This window comes from Talpa occidentalis, unplaced genomic scaffold (assembly GCF_014898055.3).
Source record: "Talpa occidentalis isolate TD23 unplaced genomic scaffold, MPIMG_talOcc4v2.1 talOcc4.6, whole genome shotgun sequence".
In the NCBI taxonomy this organism is placed as follows: domain Eukaryota; kingdom Metazoa; phylum Chordata; class Mammalia; order Eulipotyphla; family Talpidae; genus Talpa; species Talpa occidentalis.
The window spans coordinates 34,890,778-34,903,660 of NW_023604972.1; the positions used below are offsets into that span (position 1 = coordinate 34,890,778).

Sequence of the window (12,883 nt, forward strand, 5' to 3'; positions counted from 1 at the left end):
ATGTTCTCCCAGTTGGTGGGGTTTCTCTTTGTTTTTGTTATTGTCTCTTTTGCTGTGCAGAAGCTCTTTAATTTGATGTAGTCCCAGCTGTTTATCTTTGCCTTCACTATCACTGCTTTGGGTGATGTGTCTGTAAAAGATGTCTTTGATGTGCAAATCACGTAGTGTTTCGCCTATATTTCCTTCTATATATTTTATGGTTTCAGGTCTTATGTCTAGTTCTTTAATCCATTTTGAGTTGATTTTTGTGTATAGTGTGAGGTAGTGGTCAAGCTTCATTCTTTTGCATGTAGCGACCCAGTTTTCCCAGCACCATTTATTGAACAAACTTTCTTTGCTCCAATGCATAGTCTTTGCTCCTTTGTCAAAGATTAGTTGACCATAAATCTGTGGGTTTATTTCTGGATTTTCTATTCGATTCCATTGGTCTGTATGTCTGTTCTTGTTCCAATACCATGCAGTTTTGATGATTATGGCTTTGTAGTATAGTTTGAAGTCTGGGAGTGTGATGCCTCCATTCCCTTTTTTTTTTTTTCAGGAGAGCTTTGGCTATTCGGGGTTTTTTTGTGATTCCATATGAATTTCATCAATAATTGTTCTATTTCTTTGAAGAATGACATTGAAATTTTGATTGGAATAGCATTTCTTTTTGTTGATACATAAATGTATATATGTACATATGTAGTAGTATACATATACAGCAGTCAGGGAAATTGAACTATTCCATAATTCTATTTTAAAATGTCATGTTTGACCTCCCTAGTGATGCAAGGGGTTAAGTCTCAGCACTCTGAAGCTATCAGCAGCCACTGCAGCAGGAATTCCATCCCCAGCCAGGGACCTAACCCACACACAGCAGACCTCTCCTGTCTTACCACTGGTCCCCTCAGCAGTGTATTTCAGTAGATCTGCCTGTTCTGCTCCCCACTCTGTCTCTGGTGAATCCTCTCACTACCCCCCCACACCTCTGACCTACAACCCAGCTCTTTTATGCATAAATACATAAAATAAATCTTTAATAAAATATATTATTATAGTCTATGTATATTATTAGTTTAGTTGAAAATTGTGTATAGTAAACCCCAAGGGAAATGATGCTGTCTCTTCAAGCTTTGTGGATTCTGTTTTGAATAAACACACTATTATAAGTTAAGATCAAGGTTAAAGAATTTATTGCCTTGGAAGATTCTGACAATTGAGTTGCTAGTATACTGTAAGAATCCATTTTCCATTAATGGATGAACTTCTCACCCATGTGATAAATAGTATAATTTACAGAGAATTAAAATGATGAGATTTATTTTCTCAACTGAGGGGAAATAAGACAAGGTGCATAAGGGTTCTTCACTGGTTTTCTTAACAAACAAGATAAAAATGGCTGGTGCTCAAAGACCTAATAACATGAAATCCTTTATTGCAACTTGATTTTTTTTTGTATTCCTTTGTAAATGATATAAAAAAATTGTGAAATTACAACTGTTATAAACAATATTATTTTCATAGAAATGCATCTTCATTTTAAACTACCTATGTTATGTAAGTCTCTACAACATAGAGATGTAATGACCCAGGGGTCATGATTTGAATGTTTCACTTTTCAGTCCTTATAACTGTGAATTAATGGGATTCTTCTTTGGTGTGTATTGTTCAGGGTACACATAAAATATCACAGAATATGAAATGTACTTTAGAAACTGCCTTAATTTTATTTGGGAATGTCACTTGTGTGGTATTTTATTTATTCTGGATATATTCTGTACTGATTTAACCTTTCAATTTTATTGAACTTCCTGAGGTTGTTATTACTGAAATACCATTCTATATAAAGTTTTATTTGCAAAAAATATTTTAAAAAAGTTTTTATGGTTTGCAGGTAACTTAAATTTATTTCTCTATCCAAGGATTAGTACAGATTTTCTGGAGCATTTGAAAAGGAGGGAGAAAATTTCTATGCTTGGAACTTCTTTTAAATTTCTTCTTTTCCTCTGATAAATCAGAAAAGAATTTTGATGGGAAAAAAACATATTGTGGGGAGATATTAATTACTTATAGCTAAGTTTAAAAGGGTAAATTTGGCATGAAATAAAAATAAAAGGAGGCAGTTTAAACTTGAAATACCTAATGTTTTCAATTTAAAAACTAGAATGGTCACTAGCAAGTGTACCATCACTAAATGCGCAGGGTGTCCTTCCTGTCCTCACACAAATTGTGATCCATTTCCATCCATGAGTCTAGAAAATATGTCTTAGAAGTCTCTCTAGCAATAGTAGGATGCTGAGAAACCTTCGGCCAGTGTCTCCATTTGAGCTTTAGTCTCACTCTCATTAGGAACAACAAACATGGGCAGACTATCATATAATACAGATTTTAATTTAAAAAGTCTCCTAGACAAGATTATAAAATGTCTTTTCCAAATCCATTCAGTGAAATTTGTGAGACAGCTTTTGTAGGAATTTTCTGTTTATCTAATTTTATTTTGAAGGGAATTTGTGTTCTTACAGGTTAATTGGGGCATTTAGTCTTAAGTTGTATTCTACCATGACATTGAATAAAATTTCCCAAATTTATATACTGGATTCAATATTTGCTTCCTCATTAAAGATAAAAAAGTTGCAGTTATAGACTATGTGAATTGAATTAATAACTACTTTTATGCAAAATAAAATAATTTTGGATTTTCCTTGCCAGAGCTTGCTTCAAATCAAGAACTAGTTTGTTAAAAGCTAATCTGAAGTTATTAACCAGGTATCAACTTTTTTGTTGAAGAAAAGACATTTTAATAAATCTTATATCTTCATGGTGAAATTGTGTCTGGTGTTATGAGGAGGGCTCATCACACATGTGTGGGGGATACCTGGCAAGGTATTACTTAATGCATAGATTCCTTTTCATTCCACTTTATTCTCAACAGCTTTTAAAGAAATATCATTACTGTTTAAGATTATCCATGTAATGAGAAATCACAGCATGCAACTTGAAAAATGATTCCACTTCATCTTTTCTCATTCATCTCCTGGTGCAATTATAAATGCATGAGTGCAATGTATGGCTATTCAGGTCAAATTTTCTTCCAGGACTGATGTTCCTGTTATACAGTTTATCCATCTATTAACATCCTGAAATGTCAAAAGCTTCATTTTTAAAGAGTAGAATGTCACTTCCTTTTTTACTTACAGCAATTTACTCAGCAGAAAAACAAGAGATTTGACAGTTGTGGTAGTCAGGCAAAGACTGGCTGATGATTTTAGAAACTAGGGGTAAATGTTCAAATATGTATAGGAAGCTCACAATTTATATATTACTGAGGTGAGATGGAAACATGATCAGAAATATCAGTGCATGTATATAAAAAAGCTGCACTTGATTCCTAAATTTCACATTTTGACATATTTTTTTTTTCTTTTAAAGATTTATTTATGCATACAAGAACTGAGGTGTAATCTAGAGGTTTAGGGGTGAGAAGATTCACCAGAAACAGAGTGGGGAGCATAACAGGCAGATCTACTGAAATACACTGCTGAGGGGAGCAGCAGATGAGAGAGGAAAGGTCTGCTGCGCCATGGGGATCAGCTCCCTGGCTGGGATTGAACTCATGCTGCACTGGCTGGGGGATAGCTTGATAATCCTGAGACTTTAACCACTGCACCACCAGAGAGGTCCCTATTTCTTTATTCTTGAAAGCTTTCATTCATTAAGTGACTTTAGCACCGTGACTCAGTGTGTTCTGTATCAGTGTGATTGCATGAAAGGATATAGGTTTTCAATGAACTATTTACATCTAACTAGTTGAAACTATATTAAATGCTTTTCTTTGATATTAGGATTTTATTTATTGTAAATGTATTACTAATGAGGAACCAAAACTATCAGTAATTTGTAGAAAAGGATGTTGGAAAAATAAAATTCATATATGAACAAAGAATGTATAAGATGTTTTCTTTAAGTGTAATATACTGTAGATATGAGTATGTTAATAATTAGTTATTTCACAATGCACATATATATTAAGTCATCATGTTATACAATGTAAGAATTTTTAAAACATACTATAGATGGTATTCAGATCAATGAAGCCTACATAGGTCACACTGTTTTTTTTTTTTTAAGTTGAACATCATCCATACGATAAGCTCCCCCTCAAATCTCTCTGAAAATTCTCCTTTTGTTAAAGAATAGATTGAAGTGGCTGTTTCTGTTTTCTGATTTAGAGATGAGTTGCACCCGAGGAATGACTTGGTTGTTATCCACACTCCACGTGGCTAGAAAATACCTTCCCGTGTGTCCATATGTGGGATCCAGGCAAGTCTGTACAGCCCTGTGAGGTCTGTGACGCCGAGCTTCCATTCTTTTTATTTCCATACCTTTTTTATTTTCATCCGCTGAGTAGGACTACGCTGCCTGAGATGGTCTCTCTGTTCAGAGTTTTCCCCTCCACAGGGAAAGTAAAGAGCATGAAGGCTAGCAGGTTATTGTGGAGATTTGCTTTCTTCAGTGTGTAAGTGTTTGGGGAGGTGTTGAGGGTGGAAATAGGGCTCATTATGCCTTTCAGTTTATTCGTTTGTTGGTCCCCTGTCAACCTGCCAGCCCTCTCTGTGGGATAACTGCCCTTTGTATAATAATCTGCCAACATTCATGGTGGTTGCATTCACTGTACCCATTCTACTGTGGAACTCCATTACAACCGGGGTTTGAATGCAAAGCTTCATGATATCTGGGTATAAACAGTGTGCTGAGCCACAAAGGCATCCTTTGTGTTTCTCGGTCTTATAATCCTCCTTTTAAAAAAAAAAGGCACACACACACATACACACACATACAACTGCCTTTGAAGAGGGGATTTTTGGAAATAGTAAGGAAAATATAGGCAATTTCTATTCTGTTCCATATTTTCCATAATGCTGTGTTTGGAGAAGGAGAACTTTCTAATTTTAAAATCTGGTTTGTTTGGTAGACTAAACTGGACTATATTGGACACTATTTTCTACCTGTAGAGGTATGGGTGAATTGGCTTTTGTTTAACTGCAGTTACCTTGCCTGGCAGTTGGCCACATGGACTATTCTTGGCATGTGCTTAGAAGTACCCCCCTGATCCTTGTAAGTCCCTCCTTTGTCTAAAGCAGTCCTGGAGAATGCTTAACCCTGAACTCACCTCTCCAAGGAAGATGTGCCTCTGACCTCTTTATAGTTACCTCCTCTGATTCTCTTTTGTTTATTCTCCCTTGTCTGTTGGTGTGTGAGATAGCTTTGAGAAAAAAAAAATGACAGAATCTTCCATCAGCACACAAGTAACAATTGCAAATTAAACAAGGAAGCTTTGTTTTCTTTGCCCCTGCACCCCTACCCATCAGTTTAGAGACAGGATTAAAGCCCAGTAATGAAGAAAAACAATGCAATTGGGATGCTAAAAAACAAAGAAATGTTGGCCTCTGCTTTTTGTTATTCCCTGTCCCTCTTTTAGAGTTTGAAGAGGCTTTTGAAGGTCAAGATACTCTTCCTCTTTTCTGTTTTGTTTTTGCTGAAGTATTTCACTTAGATGGAAAGATGTTCAGAATTTTTATGAAAATTCAGTTTAAACCAATACTTAAATTATTGAAGTATTGAGCACTTGTCATCTACTCTGCTAAACATGTGTTTTCCCGTTTAGTGAATTTATACATAACTGAAAGTCAGTGCTTCCTATGAAGATCTTTTGACTTTTTAAGACACGCAAGTCTATTATTATCATGCTTGTTTGGAAACACATTGACTTGCATACATTCTTATATATACTTTTATGCATGTGTGCTCTTACTGTTACAGTCCAGGGAAGGGTACCCCAGAACCCCCAAACCTGCCTGCTCTAAATACGCTCTGCCATCAGCCACATCAAGGTAACATATGTAAGACCTTTAATGGAAAGGGACTTTAATACAATTAGTATGTAACAGAAAATATAAAGAAAATATTTTCTAAATCAAGCACCTGAAGTTACCCATCCCTTTGTGGGTAAATGTCCTGCCAAACAGGATTTGCCTAAAGCAAGGCCCGAAAGCCTGCCACAAGTCTAAAGCACTTTTCAGAGGAGATCCATAGAAAAGGGTCAGAAATGGCCAGACAAGTATGGGAGGAAAAGAACAAAACCAAAATCAAGAAAAAATCTGCCTTTGTTAACCTCCCCATAGGTCTCTAACCCACGTCTGTTTCACCCAGTCCAGGACCATGAAGCAAGACCGCTTCTTCACACGTCTCTCTGCTCCACGTGCCTCCTCCAGGTCTCCTTCTTGCTCTCCATCCTGCTTCCTTCTTTCTCCAGTCTCCTCTACAGCTATTCTTCCTCCCTGCTCATCTCCACTCTCTGGGTAGGGGACCTGGAGACTCTCCTTTTCCTGGGGACCACCCTTTTACATACTTCCCTCCCCCTGCCTCCCACAGCAATGTTGGTTAATATCTTAGCGCTGAGGTATGTATGGCAGATTCTAGGCATTTTAGGTCTTCTGCGATTAAAAGAAAATAAATCCCTTTAAAATCATGAGCTCTTCTACGTTGACTTTTAATACTTATCCAGAATTATACTTAATGTCTTTATTTCATGACAATTCAAAATGAGGGAAACTTTGCCTTTCCCTTAATGTTTGTAAAGTGTCGTCAGAATGTAGTGTGCCTGTGATAGACTGGTATGTGTTTGTGTGTGTATGTGCGTGTAGATGGGGGTCAGTTTGATTTAGTAGGTGTTATTTTAATTTTAATTTAAAATTTTTACATTTCAGTTTTCATATAATAGGTTTAGTAACAATAGTTTGAGGATCACTGAGAAAATGTCATATGTGGCATCTGACTTTATATACATTTTCTTCTGTTAGAAACTGTACTCATCAGCTGGGCTGTATTACATGTTCTATATTTGATCACTAGAATTACAATTTTATCTATGTATTCCCTCAATTTTGTGTATATATATTTTTATATATATATATATTTCAGTGTCGTACAACTGCCACCACATTATTTTTTGTTTATCCTTCAAAAACTAATGAAGTGAGGTTGATGTGTAAATTATAAACATTTAATTGGAATTGTTACTGAATATTTAATATGAAGCACTAGTATAGTCTTCTGGCAAGTTTTAGAAAACTTGAAAGTATGATAATATTATGACTGGTTGTTTTACAGTAGATAAAGCTTGCAATGTTATTTACATATGTCAGTAAACTTGATTTGTGGTCATCTTATGTTCCACACAGATACAGTAGTTCCTAATCTATGCTTCTGCGCTCATTAAAATGTACTGTCAGTAAGATAGGGAATATCTCCAAGTTATCATTTTAAGCTAACTGATACAGTGTTTTAGTGTTTGCCCATCTGATTCAACTCTAGCAGTGGCTGAGAAAATAACTCTTTTCTTTCCTAGTCTCTGCTTAGGATACTTCCTATTAAACAATTACAGTAGCGCCAACTCATAGGTTTATTTTGAAGCTACAGGAAAACGGGAATTATTAAGCCCTTAGCTTGATGACTGACACATGTGACACCAACATTACTATCTAATAAAGTAGTCAGGAGAGTCAAGGAAACACTTAATATATGCAGATATGTTGACTGTGTATCACATTGTGCTGTTCACGTGCCTGTTTGCTAAACTCCATAGTGCAGTTGGATTAACTTATTATATATTATAAGAGATCATAGAGATTAAGTAAACACCTGTGTCACCACCTTTGATTTAAAAATTGAGGAATATTTACAAAGTAATGAATGAGCTAGCTTTGGACTTTTTTCATATATATATGAAATACATATCTTCTAGCCTCAATGTACTTTTGAATCTTTTTTTTAGGATTTATTTTTATTTATTTATGCATACAAGAACTGGGGTATAGGCCAGAGGTGTGGGGGGTAAGCAGATTCACCAGAGATAGGGTGGGGAGCAAACAGGCAGATCTATTGAAATACACTGCTGAGAGGAGCAGAGGGCAAGACAGGAGAGGTTATCTGTGCCATATGTGGGTTAGTTCCCTGGCCAGGTATCAAACAGACCATCAGAGCTGATAGGGTAATAGCACTGAGATTTAATCCCTATGCCATGAGGGAGGCCCTGCTTTTGAATGTTAAATCATGGTACCTTAACTCACAGAGGTTGGGTTCTTTGTCACTGAATAGCACCCATTGGCAAATCCTTCACACCAGACAGGAGATGCTACGTATTCTAAAATATTAACAGGAACATGACATTTCTTTCATATTACATTTTTATTTTTATTTTTATTTTTTTAAACTTTTTTTTTTTTTATAGAGGCATGTTTTTATTTATTTATTATTTATTTGTTTGTTTGTTTTTTGTTTATACATGCACTGGGTACAGTCAGAAGCACGGGAGGGTGAGAGAATTCACCAGAGCCAGAGCGGGGAGCAGAGCAGGCAGAAGGACCGAAGGACACTGCTGAGGGGAGCAGCGGGCGGCAGGAGAGGTCTGCTCGCCATGTGGGACCCTCCTCTGGTGGCCGGGGAGCAGCCGGGGATCGATCCGGCACCGCAGAGGCCGCGGGCAGCTTCGCAACCCAGCGCTCAACCGCTGCGCCACCGGGGAGGCCCCTCATATTACATTTTTAAAATAATATTTTTTAATTTGTTCCAGAACCAGTGTATATCTACACAGATGTTTAAACAACCCGATAACTAAAATTGTCTTGCCATTTGTATATTAATATAAATTGGCAAAGATGGTTCTATAATTTGGCAGTGGTTTTGCATGGTGATGGAGACCCGGGTGACAATCTGAGATCCCTTGGCCCTTGGTTTTGTGAAGTTCAGGTATTTTAGAGCTCTTGTCTGCCAGCTGCCTCCTCCCTCTCAGAGGAGGTACTCTGGCAGTAATATTCACACCAATTTCAGTATTCACACCAATAAGAACCAGTCATTTTGGTCAAAATGAATGAAAAACTGAAATCCTTGTTTAGGACACTTCCTTTTTTAAACAGTCCAGGCTGCCATGGAAAGAGGAATGTGAAATTGGATTGGGTATCTGACTTTGCTTGCTCTGCACTTCAAAAAGTACTGCATCTGAGGATGCAGAGCTTTACTGAGGCAGCTGTGATGTGATTAGGCTTGTGTTTTAGACAGGACATGCAGCAGAGTCATCCCTCAGATTCAAAATAATTTCGACATTCTACTCTAGGGAATTATTCTGCTCTACTCATCAAACTGCTTTCAGTTTACCAGAGGGTGTCCTGACTAGCCCTGTTCATCCCTATTTTAAAGTCTAATCCAAATAATCACATTCTTGGTAACTCTTTCTTCACCTTCCTTTTTCCCACCGTATCGTCAGTGTTCCTTTCTATTAAGGCAATGAGTAATTTCCAGTTTTTTAGGGATATAGTCTCATACTGTTTCTTCCTATAAAGCTTTTTATTGTTTTCAAATCTCCAGAATTATGTCAAGTCCATACTAAGTGCTTAATAAAAATGGAATGAATGAGTATATCAATTGGTTCCTTGTAAGGCAGATTTTAATATGGTATCACTGGTCATGAGTGAACAATGTTGCTGTTGTCCAATATGGTAAAATATAGTTTATTCTTGTTTTTCTCTTTATTTTTAATTGAGGTAACATTGCTTTCTTTACAACACTGTATGCGATTTAGGGGAATAGATTCATACCTTCTCAAATGTATGTCACCACATCACCCCCACCACAGAGACATCCCTAATACTTTACCATAACCTTGGGTCCCCTGACCCCTCTTTGTTCTGACTCTCACTGCCCCGCCCTTCTAGTAACCTCAATTCTGCAGTCATGTTTCTAGGGTTTGTTATTGTTAATTTTGTTAGTTCCTATTTTTCTCTCTCTTCCACATCTGGTATTTGTCTTTCTCCTGTCTTATTTAACTCACCATAATAGGCTTTGATTATATCTGTACTGTCGCAATGGCAAGAGCGCCTTTCTTTTTTTTAAATGGATATGTCATATTCTATCATGTATATTATTATCACATAATCTTAATCCGGTGCTTTCCTTCAGAGAACTTTAGATGTTTCTATAAATTAGTTATTGTAAATAGTGCTACAATGAACATAAGAGAACGTATATCCATTCAAATCAGTGATTTTGTATACTTGGAGAAGATCTACCCATCTTTTTTAAGCTTTCTCTGCAATATATCTTAACTAATTTGTCTGGAGAATTAAGCTCAACTTTCTCCTTTCAAGTCCCTTTGTAAACCTATTTTTCCATGGTAGTGAGCAACAACAGTAATAATTATGGTAACTCAAGAGTCAAAGGACTTTCTTTAGGTTTATTTGTTGTTTTTTAGTTATTTCCCCTGTCTGCCTTTCTGTGTGTGTTTGCACGTGCAGTGAAGGGGTGACAGTTAAATTAGCTTGAGGAACCATGGTAACTTTTTTTTTTTTTTTTAAAGAGGCACATATTTATTTATTTATTTATTTATTTATTTGTTTATTTGTTTATACATGCACTGGGTACAGTCAGAAGCGCGGGAGGGTGAGAGAATTCACCAGAGCCAGAGCAGGGAGCAGAGCAGGCAGAAGGACCGAAGTACACTGCTGAGGGGAGCAGCGGGCGGCAGGAGAGGTCTGCGCGCCATGTGGGACCCTCCTCAGGTGGCCGGGGAGCAGCTGGGGATCGAACCGGCGCCGCAGAGGCGGCGGGGAGCTTCACAACCCAGCGCTCAACCGCTGAGCCACCGGGGAGGCCCAACCATGGTAACTTTTAAACAAAAATGAATTTAACAATTCTTCTAAAATATTTTACTTTAAATGCCATCTCTTAGATAAAGTTGATGCAAAATAACATTGAAGCTTTTAAAATTTATGTATGCAATTTTCTTTTTCCTTTTATGTTCGCTGTGATGGTTTGTGAGTGTATTTTTTTTTAGTTGTTTTTTCTTGCAAAACCATTTTCTTAATTTATTGAAATCTAGAGTTTTGAAAAACAGCTATAGTTAATATTTCAAAAACATCTATGGTAATGTTTCCTTTTTAAAAAAAGATTTATTTATTTGTGCATGTAAGAACTGGAGTACAGGCCAGAGGTACAGGGCAGTGAGAGGATTCACCAGAGACAGAATGGGGAACAGAACAGGCGGATTGACTGAAATACACTGCTGAGGGTAGCAGCGGGTGAGACAGGAGAGGTCTGCTGTGCCATGTGGGTCACCAACCTGGACAGGGATCAAACTCGTGCTGCAGTGGCCACCACTAGCTTCATGGTGCTTAACCTCTTGTGCCACCAGGGAGGCCCCTATGGTAATATTTCTTAACAGGATATTTGTTAATATTTTATCTTATGTAAATTTTTATTTTAGTATATTAATACAAAAGTAATTCATAAATTTTTATTAAAAAGGATTATAGTTATGTACCAAATTAAAAATATAAATCCAGCCTCTCCATTTGTCCATAAGTAAATTTGGCAAATAATTTGCTATGTATTTTTGTAGACATTTCTCTGTATAAACAGTCATCTGTAGGATTGTGTACGCACTATATATGAAGTATCTATGTATATATCTATTGTAAATATATAAAGCACATAAAATACATGTCATTTAAAAATACAGAATACTCCATTAGATATTTTGTCACTTCAAAATCTCTCTAAATCTTTACAAATCTTTGTTAGTGTATATAGAGTTATTTCTTTACTTGTTATCAATTCCTTAGCAGTTCTTATGTACACGTCCACAATATAGTTACTCATTCCCTGTTCTTGAACTTTGGTGTTTCCCCTTTTTTTCCTACTTTGATTATATCTGCAGTACACCTTGTGGGTATACTAGTTGGTGCATTGATACAATATATTGGAGAGACTGTTAATAAAAGTGGAATTATTGGGGAAATTAGGAAATGTATATTTTGCTACATATTTCCAAAACACTCTAAAATATAGGAATTATTTCTTATACATAGTTTGAATACAGGATCATGATATAGGATAAGTATTTTTTTCTCTATTTCTAAATAATTTATACTTGCTACAGAAGTTTTAGAATTATAGAAATATTAAATAAGGAGGAAAACTTTACAATCCTTCCATCAAGAAGTAAGCACTATTGCTATTTTAATAAATTTACTTACAGTTCATAAATTCTCAGTATATTTTAACTCTGATATCTGACAATTTTATATTCTGATTTATTTGGCATTATAGTATAGGTGTTTATTTTGTATCATGAAAAAACTTGAAACACCAGTATGATGTATATATAAGCTGATATATTTGATATTAATAGTTTATTATCTAGCTCTCACATGATACTTATGCCTCTATGTTGATACTAACTTAATTTTTGATAATTACAAAAAGATAAGTATTTTGAAGTAAAGCTATGTCATATCACTTTCCCAGTATGTTAAGGGCATTTTAAAAGTCATAGTTATTAGTTAAAATAATGATATTGTAAGAGATTTTGTTGTCTTTTGCCATATTATTTCCCACAAAGGCTACACAAAACAGTCCTTCCTGTAGGAGTAAGTATGTCTATTTCAGCATTACTTGCTGTAGCTGAAGGATGTTTATGATGCTAGGAGGACTGCAATCCATTTCTTTTCTTTGAGAACCAGAGTATTATTAATTTTCTGGATCTAGGCTATTACATAAATGATAGTGTTTGGACTAGATCATTTTCTAAAATATAATAAACAATTAGACCCACATGTTACATGGAAAAAAAAGAACTTCAATATAGTTTTGACTTAAAGCTATAACTTGGGTTAAAGCTATTGAGCCTGCTGGTTTGGTAAAATTATTAGACAATATAAAATTATTAGTGGATATTAATTATGTGGTTATATTTGCATTGTAACGGGGGTAACCAGTGATAAAATATTGAAATATGTAAATATTTAATAATGCTAATGAAAAGTCTAGACTCCTTCTCTGGAGAAATATC

General features: G+C 35.8%; 1 protein-coding gene across 20 annotated transcripts in view; it reads left to right on the forward strand.

Moving 5' to 3' along the window:
- Positions 1-12,883, forward strand: part of ADGRL3 (adhesion G protein-coupled receptor L3) — a 766,591-nt gene that overhangs the window by 130,217 nt on the left and 623,491 nt on the right. Inside the window, exon 1 of one of the 20 annotated variants that reach the window (XM_054688019.1) lies at positions 4,290-4,322. The exons of the other annotated variants lie outside the window; for them this stretch is intronic. The gene's annotated coding sequence lies outside the window, so the exon portion shown is untranslated. Of the gene's footprint in view, positions 1-4,289; positions 4,323-12,883 lie in introns of those variants that run through there. 20 annotated transcript variants of the gene reach the window in all.